Below are 17,701 nucleotides of genomic sequence, written 5' to 3' on the forward strand. Positions count from 1 at the left end.
AATACGAGCTGCAGAACTAAATAGAGAGGGTACAATCTTCTACAATAGTGTACAGCTCCTGGCGTATGCCGATGATATTGATATCATCGGAAGCAACAACCGCGCCGTTTGTTCTGCATTTTCCAGACTAGATAAAGAAGCGAAGCGTATGGGTCTGGTGGTGAATGAGGACAAGACGAAATATCTCCTGTCATCAAACAAACAGTCAGCGCATTCGCGTCTTGGCTCCCACGTCACTGTTGACAGTCATAACTTTGAAGTTGTAGATAATTTCGTTTATCTGGGAACCAGCATTAACAACACCAACAATGTCAGCCTTGAAATCCAACGCAGAATCACTCTTGCCAACAGGTGCTACTTTGGACTGAGTAGGCAATTGAAAAGTAAAGTCCTCTCTCGACGAACCAAAATCAAACTCTATAAGTCGCTCATTATTCCCGTCCTGATGTATGGCGCTGAAGCGTGGACGATGACAACATCCGATGAGACGACTCTTGGGGTTTTCGAGAGAAAGGTTTTGCGCAAGATTTATGGTCCTCTAAACATTGACAACGGCGAATACCGCAGACGATGGAACGATGAGCTGTACGATTTATACGACGACATTGACATAGTTCAGCGAATAAAAAGACAGCGGCTACGCTGGCTAGGTCATGTTGTACGGATGGAAGAAAACACTCCAGCTCTGAAAGTATTCGATGCAGTACCCGCTGGAGGAAGCCGCGGAAGAGGACGACCTCCACTCCGGTGGAAAGACCAAGTGCAAAGTGACCTGGCTTCACTTGGTGTTTCCAGTTGGCGCCAAAAAGCAAAAAGGAGGAATGAGTGGCGCGCTCTGGTGGATTCGGCTATAATCGCTTAAAGCGGTTCCTACGCCAAATATATATATATATATATATATATAATATACGAAAACGAAATGTTATTCTTTCAATAAATTAAAAACTCTTGACGTTAAATTAAAATAAACAAAAAATTATCACTCTAAGCGGTGGATCACTCGGCTCATGGGTCGATGAAGAACGCAGCTAACGGTGCGTCATTGTGTGAACTGCAGGACACATGAACATCGACATTTTGAACGCATATTGCAGTCCATGCTGTTATGTACTTTAATTAATTTTAAAGTGCTGCTTGGACTACATATGGTTGAGGGTTGTAAGACTATGCTAAATTAGTTGCTTATTCTTTTAGTCAATTAAAAGAATTTAAGCACATGGTATGGATTGTATTTTTCAATCCATAATATTAATAGCATAAAAAGAAATATAGAAAATATATTCTTGAACACCTCATATTTGAACGAAATTTTATAATAAATAAGAATCTTAGTATTCCCAAAAACAATAAAATTTCAATATTATTTCAAATAATATATACATTTAGAGGAACGTCTAGCATAAAATATTATTTTATTCTAGGATTGCCTTTAAATGTAAAAAAGCAAGAAAATAATATTGTTGTTTATAATGAAAAGTAGTACGTACGGGATGAAAAGATTGAATATTTATTATTAAGAAAATTATTGGTGTTAAGAAATAATTATGTATGTTTCTTTAAAATAGCAAAAAGCTAAAATATAAAATAAATATAAATATTTTTATACAACCTCAACTCATATGGGACTACCCCCTGAATTTAAGCATATTAATGAGGGGAGGAAAAGAAACTAACAAGGATTTTCTTAGTAGCGGCGAGCGAAAAGAAAATAGTTCCGCACTAAGTCACTTTGTCTATATGGCAAATGTGAGATGCAGTGTATGGAATATCTTAATATCTAGTATGAGAAATTAACGATTTAAGTCCTTCTTAAATGAGGCCATTTACCCATAGAGGGTGCCAGGCCCGAACGTTAATGATTACTAGAAAGATATTTCCAAAGAGTCGTGTTCTTGATAGTGCAGCACTAAGTGGGTGGTAAACTCCATCTAAAACTAAATATAACCATGAGACCGATAGTAAACAAGTACCGTGAGGGAAAGTTGAAAAGAACTCTGAATAGAGAGTTAAATAGTACGTGAAACTGCTTAGAGGTTAAGCCCGATGAACCTGAATATCCATTATGAAAAATTCATCATTATAACTGTGATATTTATAATATTATAGTAATAGTGTGCATTTTTTTCATATAAGGACATTGTAATCTATTAACATAATAAAATATTTATCAAAAGATCATTGGTGTTAAGTTTATTCAAATTAATTTGCTTTTAGCTTATTAACATAGAATAAATACTGATGATTTGATAAAGTGTTGATAGATTTTACATATATAATGCTTAAATTCTTTTGAATTTTACAATAATATTATTATCATTGATTTTAATATTAATTGTATTCATTTATATGATTAACAATGCGAAAGATTCAGGATACCTTCGGGACCCGTCTTGAAACACGGACCAAGGAGTCTAACATATGTGCAAGTCATTGGGTTATATTAAACCTAATGGCGAAATTAACTTAACTTTTATATAATGGGATTAATTTTTAGTGAAATATTTTACTATTAATTCAATCCCGGGGCGTTCCATATAGTTATGTATAATGATAATTTATTATTATTTATACCTCTAACTGGAGCGTACCTTGAGCATATATGCTATGACCCGAAAGATGGTGAACTATACTTGATCAGGTTGAAGTCAGGGGAAACCCTGATGGAAGACCGAAACAGTTCTGACGTGCAAATCGATTGTCAGAATTGAGTATAGGGGCGAAAGACCAATCGAACCATCTAGTAGCTGGTTCCCTCCGAAGTTTCCCTCAGGATAGCTGGTGCATTTAAATATTATGTAAAATAATCTTATCTGGTAAAGCGAATGATTAGAGGCCTTAGGGTCGAAACGACCTTAACCTATTCTCAAACTTTAAATGGGTAAGAACCTCACCTTTCTTGATATGAAGGTTGAGGTTATGATATAATGTGCCCAGTGGGCCACTTTTGGTAAGCAGAACTGGCGCTGTGGGATGAACCAAACGTAATGTTACGGTGCCCAAATTAACAACTCATGCAGATACCATGAAAGGCGTTGGTTGCTTAAAACAGCAGGACGGTGGACATGGAAGTCGTAATCCGCTAAGGAGTGTGTAACAACTCACCTGCCGAAGCAACTAGCCCTTAAAATGGATGGCGCTTAAGTTGTATACCTATACATTACCGCTAAAGTACATGATTTATAATACAATTTCGGTTGGATTATAAATTTTGAAACTTTAGTGAGTAGGAGGGTATAATGGTGTGCTTAGAAGTGTTTGGCGTAAGCCTGCATGGAGCCGCCATTGGTACAGATCTTGGTGGTAGTAGCAAATAATCGAATGAGACCTTGGAGGACTGAAGTGGAGAAGGGTTTCGTGTGAACAGTGGTTGATCACGAGTTAGTCGGTCCTAAGTTCAAGGCGAAAGCCGAAAATTTTCAAGTTTTAATGAATTGTTGAGAATATATTATTATGTTTTCTTCATAGTAATTAAACACTTGAATAATTTTGAACGAAAGGGAATACGGTTCCAATTCCGTAACCTGTTGAGTATCCGTTTGTTATTAAAAATGGGCCTTGTGCTCATCCTGGCAACAGGAACGACCATAAAGAAGCCGTCGAGAGATATCGGAAGAGTTTTCTTTTCTGTTTTATAGTCGTACTACCATGCAAGTCTTTCGAAGAGATATATGGTAGATGGACTAGAAGAGCATGACATTTACTGTTGTGTCGATATTTTCTCCTCGGACCTTGAAAATTTATGGTGGGGTTACGCAAACTTCTCAACAGGCCGTACCAATATCCGCAGCTGGTCTCCAAGGTGAAGAGTCTCTAGTCGATAGAATAATGTAGGTAAGGGAAGTCGGCAAATTAGATCCGTAACTTCGGGATAAGGATTGGCTCTGAAGATTGAGATAGTCGGGCTTGATTGGGAAGCAATACCATGGTTTATGTACTCGTTCTGGGTAAATAGAGAATTTCGGTTCTTGTTGTAGTTACGTAGCCAATTGTGGAACTTTCTTGCTAAAATTGTATAAGAATTATATCGCAAGATATATATTCTTATTTAATTATAACGATTATCAATTAACAATCAATTCAGAACTGGCACGGACTTGGGGAATCCGACTGTCTAATTAAAACAAAGCATTGTGATGGCCCTAACGGGTGTTGACACAATGTGATTTCTGCCCAGTGCTCTGAATGTCAATGTGAAGAAATTCAAGTAAGCGCGGGTAAACGGCGGGAGTAACTATGACTCTCATAAGGTAGCCAAATGCCTCGTCATCTAATTAGTGACGCGCATGAATGGATTAACGAGATTCCTACTGTCCCTATCTTCTCATTCGTTAGTTGGCTTTCGACGCGGATAGACGTGCGTGCGCATCGTGATTTTTCTTGGTGAGTTTTTCTTTGCGATTTGTTGGTGGAAATTTTTCGGTATTTCCTTTTGTGCGAACATTTGTTTACGCGGTGTGTAGGCACCGTTATTGCCTGGCGTGGGTAGCTAGTGTTGTTGTTGCTACGGTCGCGTGTGAATTTGTGCGACTGCACATTTTGTGCATTCTCCACATTTTTGTGCGCGCGTGGTTGCGGTTTTTCGGTACGGGCGAGTGTTTTTGTACAGTCGCGGTTGACTGTACGGCGTGTACTGGTAAGTACAACTTTGTTGTTTTCCTTAAGTAGCGTGTGGATGTTTGTTGTTGGTGGGCTGTCGCACAGTTTCAGTGGTTTACCGTGTTGTTGGTATTCCCACTGGCTGGATTGCCTACCGGTGAGTGCTGTGCTGAGCGCCTGGCGTTCAGTTGCACTTGTTTCGGGTTTGCTCGGACAGTTTTGCCCAAAGGGTGCTAGCGACTGTACCAGTGCTGAAGTAGCTGACTGGTGTGCAGATTACGGTCGTAGAAGTAACTGTTTAGCCTACGGTGCGATTCGGTGCAGTACCACAGCGGTTGACTTGCGACCGTTACTGGGACATAGATCTGTCCGGCGGTCTTTTTGAGTAACCTTTTTCCAGACCTTTGGCTGGAGTTGTGGGCTGTGCCCTCGCGAGAGCGCATTAATCGACCGCTTAGGTGGTCACTGCTATAGAGCGGGTTTGTGTGTAGGTCGGCATCTTCAGTGCGTTCAGTCGCTCGTGCTTGGAGAGCAGCTGTTCTCGAGTTTAGCCTGAACGGGTGGCTTCTGCGCCAGTGTTTCGCCAGCGTATCAGCCTGCCTGGGGGTAGTCTGGAGATGGTAATGCCTCCACCACGGAGAAGGAGGGTTAAGTCCCTCGCTGAAAGCGAAGGGTCGGGCCCCACAACCGTGATGGTGGAAACATCGTCGTGCGATGAGGAGGTGAGGCCACCGGTGAGGTCTCCACCGCGGAGGAGGGCGCGTTTGGGGTCGCCTCTGTTGGCGAATTCGAGGGACGGAAGCGGTAGTGGTAGCGGAATAGGTGGCACCGCTGAAAAAGCGGTTGTTCACCCCGCATGAAGTCGGCCGAGGTGAAAAGCGGTACGGTCGTTGCGGAGAATGGTGTCGCGAGTAAGGGCGCCGTTAAGAAGGGTGCCGCTAAGAAGGCCGTCGCGAGTGGGAGGGAATTGGAAAAGAAGGGAGAGAAAAAGGGGGGGTGAAACTATTAGGGGTGTGGTTGGGAGAGGCGCTATCAGCCATGTTGCTGCCATGAAGGCAGTTACGGCTGAATTAAACGCCTTGGTGTTTGGGGCTAAGGACTTTGAGGTCACTACCGCGAAGGGGCTGATGGAGCTTGCCTCGAAGTACGAGGCACTCCTGATGACGGTAGTAACCGAGAATGCCCATCTTCGCGGTCAGGTTGACGCTCTCAGGGGGGGTTGTGAGGGATCTATTCCCCAATCGAAGAGGTCGGTAGTGGGTTTGGCTCCGGCTGAGTCGGTGCGTGCGCCTCCAGCACCTGTGTTGGAGGCGATTGCTCCGGCACTGCCGAAGCCCGTTGAGACGTGGTCGGTAGTGGTGCGAAGCAAAGCCCCGACCACCTCTTCTAAGGAGGTTATCAAGAAAGTTGTGAAGGAGGTGGGACCTTCCCTCGGAGTGCGAGTGCACGAGGTGAAGCCGATTAAGGGTGGTGGGGTGGTTATTCGCACCCCCTCTGTTTTAGAGAGGGAAAAGGTGGCGAATAATGCCAAATTTGGGGAGGTGGGATTGGATGTGACTGTGAACCGGAAGTTGGGTCCGCGGGTTGTGGTTCAGGGGGTTCACACCGAAATCTCCCATGATGACTTCATGGAGGAGCTCTTTCGGTTGAACTCCAGGACGTCAGCCCTGAGGCACGAAAGTCGGATGTGCGGATGGTCAGTCGGCCCTGGAAGGTGGCCGCTGATGGTAGCACCAACGTTGTCCTTGAGGGTTCGGACAAATTAATGTCCGCCCTCTTGGAAACGGGAAGGTGCTACATAAAGTGGTTTTCCTTCAGGGTTCGACCGGATACCCCTGTTGCTGGCTGCTTCCGGTGTATGGGTTTTGACCATAGAGTGGCTGAGTGTAGGGCCAAATCAGATGTCTGTAGGAGGTGCGGTCAAGAAGGCCACAGTGCTGCCGGTTGCGTCAATGCACCCCATTGTCGCAAATGTGCATTTAAGGGTAGGCCAGCTGGGCATCTTATGATGTCCGCTGTCTGCCCCATATACTGTGGCGTTGTTGAGCGCGCCCTCGCCAGACACTGATGGGGGGTATTTTTCAGCTAAATTGTCATTGATCGTATGCCGTGATGTGTGAGTTGGGGGGTTGTATGCTTGAGGGTGGGTGCGGCATTGCCTTACTCCAGGAGCCCTACACCACCAATGGTGTGGTTCGGGGTCTTCCTGGAATTTTCAGGGTCTTTACGGACCTTGGGGGTAATGCCGCAATTGTTGTGACTGATCCAAACTACGATTGCGTAGTGTTGGATTCGTCGCAACAGGGGGTGTGTTTTTCAGTAGAGGGGGAGTTCGGTGGAATGATTGTCGCTAGTTTGTATTGCAAATTTAGCGAGCCCCAAGAGCCCTACCTGGGCTACATGGATAAGCTACTACTACTGGGGAGTAGTAGCCCATTTATCCTAGGGTTGGATGCGAATGCCTCGTTCTCGATGTGGTTTAGTAAGGTATCCAGACATTCGTCTGGATATCAAAGCCACATCCGAGGCGAGGTATTGAGTGAATGGGTGGTGGCTAAGAGCCTCCACATTTTGAATGAGCCTAGTGAATGGTACTGACTGGAACCAATATGGACAGAATGTAAGGGAAGCGGTATTGGAAATACCGCTTAGTGAGTTTGAGGAACTGGGGGTGGACGAGCAAATTGCTCGGCTGTATGAGTTGGTCTGGTGTGTTAATGATAGGGTTTTCAGGAAGTATGAAAGTTTTAGGATTAGGAAAATTAAGTGGTGGACGAATGAGTTAACCTTGAAGAGGAGGACTGTCCGGCGTTTGAGACGAAAGTTTCAGCGTTCTCGGCGGTCCAATTCGGATAGGTTATCCCAGATCAGATATGATTTTAGTTGTGCGGTTAGAGAGTATAAGGATATGCTTGTGAGAATAAAAGAAGAAGAATGGAGGAGCTTTGTTGGGGAGAATAGGGACAACCCCTGGGGGCAGGTCTACAGGATCTGCAGGGGTCGTAAGAGGGAGGATATCACCTCTCTCCGAGAGAGTGTGCAGAGGTTCTGTTAGGAGCGTTCTTTCCCAGGGCTGAGGTTCAGGCACCTCAAGCACAAGAGGTACCTGTTCCTCCACTAGAAGATGAGGAGTTGGGATACGCCTTTGGCCTGGTTAGGTCTAAACGGTCCCCAGGTTTTGATGGTTTGAACGGAGAGATGTGCAAAAGCTTGTGGAAGTTCATTCCGGAATACTTGGAGGCCATTTATAATAAGTGCGTGTGGGAGGGATATTTTCCACGTGAGTGGAAAAGTGCCAGGGTCGTCCCTCTCCTGAAGTCCCCTGATAAGATCAGGAGTGATCCTCGTTCTTATCGGGGCATCAGCCTTCTTCCGGTGCTTGGAAAAGTACTGGAGAGGGTTATGGTGGAACGACTTCAGGAGCTAACGCGGGGTATGTGGTCGGATAGGCAATATGGGTTCAGAAAAGGACGCAGTGTGGAAGATGCGTGGATGTATGTGCAGAATGTTGTTAGGGAGAATGTCAACAAGTATGTCCTAGGCATATTTGTATTCCATATATATGGAACCTCATGATGGACTCTCTGCTTAGGCAGCTCGAACCACTCTGTAAGTGTTGTGCGTATGCGGACGACCTTCTTCTCCTTGTTGAAGGTCGCTCAAAGCGTGAGTTGGATCAGGTGGGAGGACAATTTTTAGAAATTTTCCACAATCGGGTGATAAGTGTGGGTGTAAACATCTCGATGGACAAAACGGTGACAATACTTTTAAAAGGCAGACTGTCACCGGGGCGTCCACCGGTTGTCCGAGTGAATGGGGTCGGCATCAGGTATGTGACGCAAGTCAAGTACCTGGGGTTGACCATGAGTGAAAGAATGTGTTTTACTCCACACTTGGTGAGTGTGAAGGTGCGACTGCAGGCGGTCGTTGGTAAGGTTATGCGCGTTTTACGGAGTGATTGGGGCCTCGGACGTCGTGCTGTTCGCACCATATACCGCGGCTTGTTTGTGGCCTGTGCCACTTATGGAGCTGCTGTATGGTGGCGAACTGCCACGACGGTCTTCGGTCGCCGAAGGCTCCTCTCCGTCCAGCGTTGCATGATGCTCACCTGTCTGCCTGTATGTCGCACCGTTTCTACGGATGCGTTGCAGGTGTTACTAGGTGCGCCCCCTCTTGACCTGGTTGTCATACAGCGTGCTGTATCATTCAGGTTAAGAAGGGGTCTGAGTGTGTCATTGCTGCGGAATGATTTGATTTCCGATGATGATGTGGAGAGGGAGGGATATCTAGGGAGCAAGAGGCTTCTAGATGAAAGGGTCAGGTGTAGGTGGCAAGACCGTTGGGACAGTAGTCTCAATGGTCGGGTGACTTATGAGTACATCCGGGACGTTAGGTATGTAGAAGGAAACCCAGACTTCAGATTCTGTCTAAGTCTGGGTTTCCTGCTTACGGGGCATGGGCCTCTTAATGCATTCTTGCATAAGAGGCACCTTGCAGATAGTCCAGAGTGTATGTGTGGGGCGTGTGTTGAGGATTGGGTGCATGTTATAGCGGAATGCCCGATGTACTCAGACATTAGGGACCTTGGGGGTATGGGGATTAGTTGGACTGATGGACGGTTAGATGTTAGTGGTGTGATCTCCACTAGTCGGAATGCCGAACCGTTAGGGTCGTTTGAAAGATTTGCGCGCGTGTTGTTCAGGCGGCGAAGACAATTGGCTGAAGACCGGGGTTAGCTTCTGGTATGAAAGGTATATGAATTGGATAAGAGAATGGGATTCAATCCTTGGTCACCAGTCCAGAGCTGTATGGAAGCTCAACTGGTAGTAGTTTCGGCTACGAGGTCTGACCGGAGACTTAATTCTGGTACCACGGGGGGCAGGAGCCCTTGGAGTTCGCTCCAACCTGCTCGTGCGGACTGGCCCCTCGGGGAGTATCGTGGTGGTTGTGGTTCAATACCCAAATGCGGGGAGAGTGATTTTGGTCACTCAATGTGGAGATGCATTGCAACCGGGTGCCGGACCCAAAGTACGGCACAGGTTTTAGATAGGCCTCGAACCCCACCAAGGTGGTTAGTGTGTCCATTCCACACACCAATTGGTACCGAATAATGCATTGCATTTTCGGGGCGCTGATCATCGCATTGATTTGATCCGCTGTGCTTTTGAGCACCGTGGAGTAAGGCCGTCGTCGGCAGGTACCCACGTTAATCCCACCGGACGTTGTCCCTATCTACTGTTCAGACGTGTTTTCGTTTCTGTGCGTTTTCTGTGTCGTGAATTTTTTTGTGAATTGGTGTTTTTTTTTGTGTGGGAGCCCTCAGCATTGGATGTAAGTACATTCATTTTGAGTATTTGTGTATTAGTTTGTGATTTGTGGTAGTTTTGTAGCGCATTTGCATACATATTTACGCATTAGTATATTAATATATACGTGTGTGTATATATGTGTGTTTTTCATAAAAAATTTTCATTTTCAATATATGTTCGATTGTATGTGTAGATAAAGTTTGTCAGTACGTGTATGCTTTTTCTGTAGTTGGCTTTGTGTATTTTTACATTACTGCAAGTGTTTGAATATATATACAATTGTATTTTTTTTTTTTTTTTTATAGTAGGGGGAAGCATCGAAAGCCGGAGTGCGGAACTTTAATCCGCTAAACCTAACCGACTCCCAACACAGGACTCTCCCATGGAACCACCGGATTAAGTATTACTTCGTGGGAGTGACTAGGCTTTTACGTCTCCTCTATAGCACGGACTGACTGACGCCTAATGTCTTAGTTCTGTCATAATGAAGGCTGCCGCTTCGCTAACAGCTTTCCAATTATCGGAGGACTGACACATAAGTGCAGTCAAATTTTCCACCCTTCAAACTCTCACCCATGGTTGTTTTCAACTTTTCCCTTATATCTAAGAAGCGAGGGCAATAGAATAATACGTGCTCAGGGTCTTCTACGGACTCTGCACACACCGGACAATACGGACTGTCGTCATGACGGAATTTATATAGGTAACTTCTGAAGCACCCGTGACCACGTAATATTTGGGTCAGGTGGAAATCAAGGTCCCCATGCTTTCTATATATCCACGAGTGGATGTCAGGTATCAGTCTGTGGGTCCACCGTCCTTTGGTTGAGGTTTCCCACCGTTGCTGCCACATTGTGAAGCTCACTTTTTTCTGCTCTAGCTTTTCTGTATTTGTATGAGGCGCTGGTAATTCATGCAGTCGCGCAAATTCACTTCCCTGGATGTCTATGGGCGGCATAGACATATAGATAGTACTTCGGCTGCTTCGCTAGATATAGTTCGGAAAGCACTTATTACTCTTATAGCTGTGAGTCTATGTATACTGTGTATCGGCCTGGAATACGCTTTTATGTGTGCAGAGGTTCTGTTAGGAGCGTTCTTTCCCAGGGCTGAGGTTCAGGCACCTCAAGCACAAGAGGTACCTGTTCCTCCACTAGAAGATGAGGAGTTGGGATACGCCTTTGGCCTGGTTAGGTCTAAACGGTCCCCAGGTTTTGATGGTTTGAACGGAGAGATGTGCAAAAGCTTGTGGAAGTTCATTCCGGAATACTTGGAGGCCATTTATAATAAGTGCGTGTGGGAGGGATATTTTCCACGTGAGTGGAAAAGTGCCAGGGTCGTCCCTCTCCTGAAGTCCCCTGATAAGATCAGGAGTGATCCTCGTTCTTATCGGGGCATCAGCCTTCTTCCGGTGCTTGGAAAAGTACTGGAGAGGGTTATGGTGGAACGACTTCAGGAGCTAACGCGGGGTATGTGGTCGGATAGGCAATATGGGTTCAGAAAAGGACGCAGTGTGGAAGATGCGTGGATGTATGTGCAGAATGTTGTTAGGGAGAATGTCAACAAGTATGTCCTAGGCATATTTGTATTCCATATATATGGAACCTCATGATGGACTCTCTGCTTAGGCAGCTCGAACCACTCTGTAAGTGTTGTGCGTATGCGGACGACCTTCTTCTCCTTGTTGAAGGTCGCTCAAAGCGTGAGTTGGATCAGGTGGGAGGACAATTTTTAGAAATTTTCCACAATCGGGTGATAAGTGTGGGTGTAGACATCTCGATGGACAAAACGGTGACAATACTTTTAAAAGGCAGACTGTCACCGGGGCGTCCACCGGTTGTCCGAGTGAATGGGGTCGGCATCAGGTATGTGACGCAAGTCAAGTACCTGGGGTTGACCATGAGTGAAAGAATGTGTTTTACTCCACACTTGGTGAGTGTGAAGGTGCGACTGCAGGCGGTCGTTGGTAAGGTTATGCGCGTTTTACGGAGTGATTGGGGCCTCGGACGTCGTGCTGTTCGCACCATATACCGCGGCTTGTTTGTGGCCTGTGCCACTTATGGAGCTGCTGTATGGTGGCGAACTGCCACGACGGTCTTCGGTCGCCGAAGGCTCCTCTCCGTCCAGCGTTGCATGATGCTCACCTGTCTGCCTGTATGTCGCACCGTTTCTACGGATGCGTTGCAGGTGTTACTAGGTGCGCCCCCTCTTGACCTGGTTGTCATACAGCGTGCTGTATCATTCAGGTTAAGAAGGGGTCTGAGTGTGTCATTGCTGCGGAATGATTTGATTTCCGATGATGATGTGGAGAGGGAGGGATATCTAGGGAGCAAGAGGCTTCTAGATGAAAGGGTCAGGTGTAGGTGGCAAGACCGTTGGGACAGTAGTCTCAATGGTCGGGTGACTTATGAGTACATCCGGGACGTTAGGTATGTAGAAGGAAACCCAGACTTCAGATTCTGTCTAAGTCTGGGTTTCCTGCTTACGGGGCATGGGCCTCTTAATGCATTCTTGCATAAGAGGCACCTTGCAGATAGTCCAGAGTGTATGTGTGGGGCGTGTGTTGAGGATTGGGTGCATGTTATAGCGGAATGCCCGATGTACTCAGACATTAGGGACCTTGGGGGTATGGGGATTAGTTGGACTGATGGACGGTTAGATGTTAGTGGTGTGATCTCCACTAGTCGGAATGCCGAACCGTTAGGGTCGTTTGAAAGATTTGCGCGCGTGTTGTTCAGGCGGCGAAGACAATTGGCTGAAGACCGGGGTTAGCTTCTGGTATGAAAGGTATATGAATTGGATAAGAGAATGGGATTCAATCCTTGGTCACCAGTCCAGAGCTGTATGGAAGCTCAACTGGTAGTAGTTTCGGCTACGAGGTCTGACCGGAGACTTAATTCTGGTACCACGGGGGGCAGGAGCCCTTGGAGTTCGCTCCAACCTGCTCGTGCGGACTGGCCCCTCGGGGAGTATCGTGGTGGTTGTGGTTCAATACCCAAATGCGGGGAGAGTGATTTTGGTCACTCAATGTGGAGATGCATTGCAACCGGGTGCCGGACCCAAAGTACGGCACAGGTTTTAGATAGGCCTCGAACCCCACCAAGGTGGTTAGTGTGTCCATTCCACACACCAATTGGTACCGAATAATGCATTGCATTTTCGGGGCGCTGATCATCGCATTGATTTGATCCGCTGTGCTTTTGAGCACCGTGGAGTAAGGCCGTCGTCGGCAGGTACCCACGTTAATCCCACCGGACGTTGTCCCTATCTACTGTTCAGACGTGTTTTCGTTTCTGTGCGTTTTCTGTGTCGTGAATTTTTTTGTGAATTGGTGTTTTTTTTTGTGTGGGAGCCCTCAGCATTGGATGTAAGTACATTCATTTTGAGTATTTGTGTATTAGTTTGTGATTTGTGGTAGTTTTGTAGCGCATTTGCATACATATTTACGCATTAGTATATTAATATATACGTGTGTGTATATATGTGTGTTTTTCATAAAAAATTTTCATTTTCAATATATGTTCGATTGTATGTGTAGATAAAGTTTGTCAGTACGTGTATGCTTTTTCTGTAGTTGGCTTTGTGTATTTTTACATTACTGCAAGTGTTTGAATATATATACAATTGTATTTTTTTTTTTTTTTTATAGTAGGGGGAAGCATCGAAAGCCGGAGTGCGGAACTTTAATCCGCTAAACCTAACCGACTCCCAACACAGGACTCTCCCATGGAACCACCGGATTAAGTATTACTTCGTGGGAGTGACTAGGCTTTTACGTCTCCTCTATAGCACGGACTGACTGACGCCTAATGTCTTAGTTCTGTCATAATGAAGGCTGCCGCTTCGCTAACAGCTTTCCAATTATCGGAGGACTGACACATAAGTGCAGTCAAATTTTCCACCCTTCAAACTCTCACCCATGGTTGTTTTCAACTTTTCCCTTATATCTAAGAAGCGAGGGCAATAGAATAATACGTGCTCAGGGTCTTCTACGGACTCTGCACACACCGGACAATACGGACTGTCGTCATGACGGAATTTATATAGGTAACTTCTGAAGCACCCGTGACCACGTAATATTTGGGTCAGGTGGAAATCAAGGTCCCCATGCTTTCTATATATCCACGAGTGGATGTCAGGTATCAGTCTGTGGGTCCACCGTCCTTTGGTTGAGGTTTCCCACCGTTGCTGCCACATTGTGAAGCTCACTTTTTTCTGCTCTAGCTTTTCTGTATTTGTATGAGGCGCTGGTAATTCATGCAGTCGCGCAAATTCACTTCCCTGGATGTCTATGGGCGGCATAGACATATAGATAGTACTTCGGCTGCTTCGCTAGATATAGTTCGGAAAGCACTTATTACTCTTATAGCTGTGAGTCTATGTATACTGTGTATCGGCCTGGCATACGCTTTTATGTGTGCAGAGGTTCTGTTAGGAGCGTTCTTTCCCAGGGCTGAGGTTCAGGCACCTCAAGCACAAGAGGTACCTGTTCCTCCACTAGAAGATGAGGAGTTGGGATACGCCTTTGGCCTGGTTAGGTCTAAACGGTCCCCAGGTTTTGATGGTTTGAACGGAGAGATGTGCAAAAGCTTGTGGAAGTTCATTCCGGAATACTTGGAGGCCATTTATAATAAGTGCGTGTGGGAGGGATATTTTCCACGTGAGTGGAAAAGTGCCAGGGTCGTCCCTCTCCTGAAGTCCCCTGATAAGATCAGGAGTGATCCTCGTTCTTATCGGGGCATCAGCCTTCTTCCGGTGCTTGGAAAAGTACTGGAGAGGGTTATGGTGGAACGACTTCAGGAGCTAACGCGGGGTATGTGGTCGGATAGGCAATATGGGTTCAGAAAAGGACGCAGTGTGGAAGATGCGTGGATGTATGTGCAGAATGTTGTTAGGGAGAATGTCAACAAGTATGTCCTAGGCATATTTGTATTCCATATATATGGAACCTCATGATGGACTCTCTGCTTAGGCAGCTCGAACCACTCTGTAAGTGTTGTGCGTATGCGGACGACCTTCTTCTCCTTGTTGAAGGTCGCTCAAAGCGTGAGTTGGATCAGGTGGGAGGACAATTTTTAGAAATTTTCCACAATCGGGTGATAAGTGTGGGTGTAGACATCTCGATGGACAAAACGGTGACAATACTTTTAAAAGGCAGACTGTCACCGGGGCGTCCACCGGTTGTCCGAGTGAATGGGGTCGGCATCAGGTATGTGACGCAAGTCAAGTACCTGGGGTTGACCATGAGTGAAAGAATGTGTTTTACTCCACACTTGGTGAGTGTGAAGGTGCGACTGCAGGCGGTCGTTGGTAAGGTTATGCGCGTTTTACGGAGTGATTGGGGCCTCGGACGTCGTGCTGTTCGCACCATATACCGCGGCTTGTTTGTGGCCTGTGCCACTTATGGAGCTGCTGTATGGTGGCGAACTGCCACGACGGTCTTCGGTCGCCGAAGGCTCCTCTCCGTCCAGCGTTGCATGATGCTCACCTGTCTGCCTGTATGTCGCACCGTTTCTACGGATGCGTTGCAGGTGTTACTAGGTGCGCCCCCTCTTGACCTGGTTGTCATACAGCGTGCTGTATCATTCAGGTTAAGAAGGGGTCTGAGTGTGTCATTGCTGCGGAATGATTTGATTTCCGATGATGATGTGGAGAGGGAGGGATATCTAGGGAGCAAGAGGCTTCTAGATGAAAGGGTCAGGTGTAGGTGGCAAGACCGTTGGGACAGTAGTCTCAATGGTCGGGTGACTTATGAGTACATCCGGGACGTTAGGTATGTAGAAGGAAACCCAGACTTCAGATTCTGTCTAAGTCTGGGTTTCCTGCTTACGGGGCATGGGCCTCTTAATGCATTCTTGCATAAGAGGCACCTTGCAGATAGTCCAGAGTGTATGTGTGGGGCGTGTGTTGAGGATTGGGTGCATGTTATAGCGGAATGCCCGATGTACTCAGACATTAGGGACCTTGGGGGTATGGGGATTAGTTGGACTGATGGACGGTTAGATGTTAGTGGTGTGATCTCCACTAGTCGGAATGCCGAACCGTTAGGGTCGTTTGAAAGATTTGCGCGCGTGTTGTTCAGGCGGCGAAGACAATTGGCTGAAGACCGGGGTTAGCTTCTGGTATGAAAGGTATATGAATTGGATAAGAGAATGGGATTCAATCCTTGGTCACCAGTCCAGAGCTGTATGGAAGCTCAACTGGTAGTAGTTTAGGCTACGAGGTCTGACCGGAGACTTAATTCTGGTACCACGGGGGGCAGGAGCCCTTGGAGTTCGCTCCAACCTGCTCGTGCGGACTGGCCCCTCGGGGAGTATCGTGGTGGTTGTGGTTCAATACCCAAATGCGGGGAGAGTGATTTTGGTCACTCAATGTGGAGATGCATTGCAACCGGGTGCCGGACCCAAAGTACGGCACAGGTTTTAGATAGGCCTCGAACCCCACCAAGGTGGTTAGTGTGTCCATTCCACACACCAATTGGTACCGAATAATGCATTGCATTTTCGGGGCGCTGATCATCGCATTGATTTGATCCGCTGTGCTTTTGAGCACCGTGGAGTAAGGCCGTCGTCGGCAGGTACCCACGTTAATCCCACCGGACGTTGTCCCTATCTACTGTTCAGACGTGTTTTCGTTTCTGTGCGTTTTCTGTGTCGTGAATTTTTTTGTGAATTGGTGTTTTTTTTTGTGTGGGAGCCCTCAGCATTGGATGTAAGTACATTCATTTTGAGTATTTGTGTATTAGTTTGTGATTTGTGGTAGTTTTGTAGCGCATTTGCATACATATTTACGCATTAGTATATTAATATATACGTGTGTGTATATATGTGTGTTTTTCATAAAAAATTTTCATTTTCAATATATGTTCGATTGTATGTGTAGATAAAGTTTGTCAGTACGTGTATGCTTTTTCTGTAGTTGGCTTTGTGTATTTTTACATTACTGCAAGTGTTTGAATATATATACAATTGTATTTTTTTTTTTTTTTTTATAGTAGGGGGAAGCATCGAAAGCCGGAGTGCGGAACTTTAATCCGCTAAACCTAACCGACTCCCAACACAGGACTCTCCCATGGAACCACCGGATTAAGTATTACTTCGTGGGAGTGACTAGGCTTTTACGTCTCCTCTATAGCACGGACTGACTGACGCCTAATGTCTTAGTTCTGTCATAATGAAGGCTGCCGCTTCGCTAACAGCTTTCCAATTATCGGAGGACTGACACATAAGTGCAGTCAAATTTTCCACCCTTCAAACTCTCACCCATGGTTGTTTTCAACTTTTCCCTTATATCTAAGAAGCGAGGGCAATAGCCCTCTTCTTCTACGGACTCTGCACACACCGGACAATACGGACTGTCGTCATGACGGAATTTATATAGGTAACTTCTGAAGCACCCGTGACCACGTAATATTTGGGTCAGGTGGAAATCAAGGTCCCCATGCTTTCTATATATCCACGAGTGGATGTCAGGTATCAGTCTGTGGGTCCACCGTCCTTTGGTTGAGGTTTCCCACCGTTGCTGCCACATTGTGAAGCTCACTTTTTTCTGCTCTAACTTTTCTGTATTTGTATGAGGCGCTGGTAATTCATGCAGTCGCGCAAATTCACTTCCCTGGATGTCTATGGGCGGCATAGACATATAGATAGTACTTCGGCTGCTTCGCTAGATATAGTTCGGAAAGCACTTATTACTCTTATAGCTGTGAGTCTATGTATACTGTGTATCGGCCTGGCATACGCTTTTATGTCTAGCGCCTGGATCCATATTGGCACCGCATACATGATTATGGAGCT

General features: G+C 46.1%; 1 non-coding gene and 1 pseudogene across 1 annotated transcript; both read left to right on the top strand.

Moving 5' to 3' along the window:
* Positions 1 to 980: 980 nt before the first annotated feature.
* Positions 981 to 1,159, top strand: LOC128923184 (5.8S ribosomal RNA). Its single transcript, XR_008472219.1, has one exon. It is a non-coding gene; the product is annotated as a 5.8S ribosomal RNA (ribosomal RNA).
* Positions 1,160 to 1,605: 446 nt separating this feature from the next.
* Positions 1,606 to 4,369, top strand: LOC128923404 (large subunit ribosomal RNA; annotated as a pseudogene).
* Positions 4,370 to 17,701: the final 13,332 nt, after the last annotated feature.

This window comes from Zeugodacus cucurbitae, chromosome X (genome assembly GCF_028554725.1).
Source record: "Zeugodacus cucurbitae isolate PBARC_wt_2022May chromosome X, idZeuCucr1.2, whole genome shotgun sequence".
Taxonomy (NCBI): Eukaryota; Metazoa; Arthropoda; class Insecta; order Diptera; family Tephritidae; genus Zeugodacus; species Zeugodacus cucurbitae.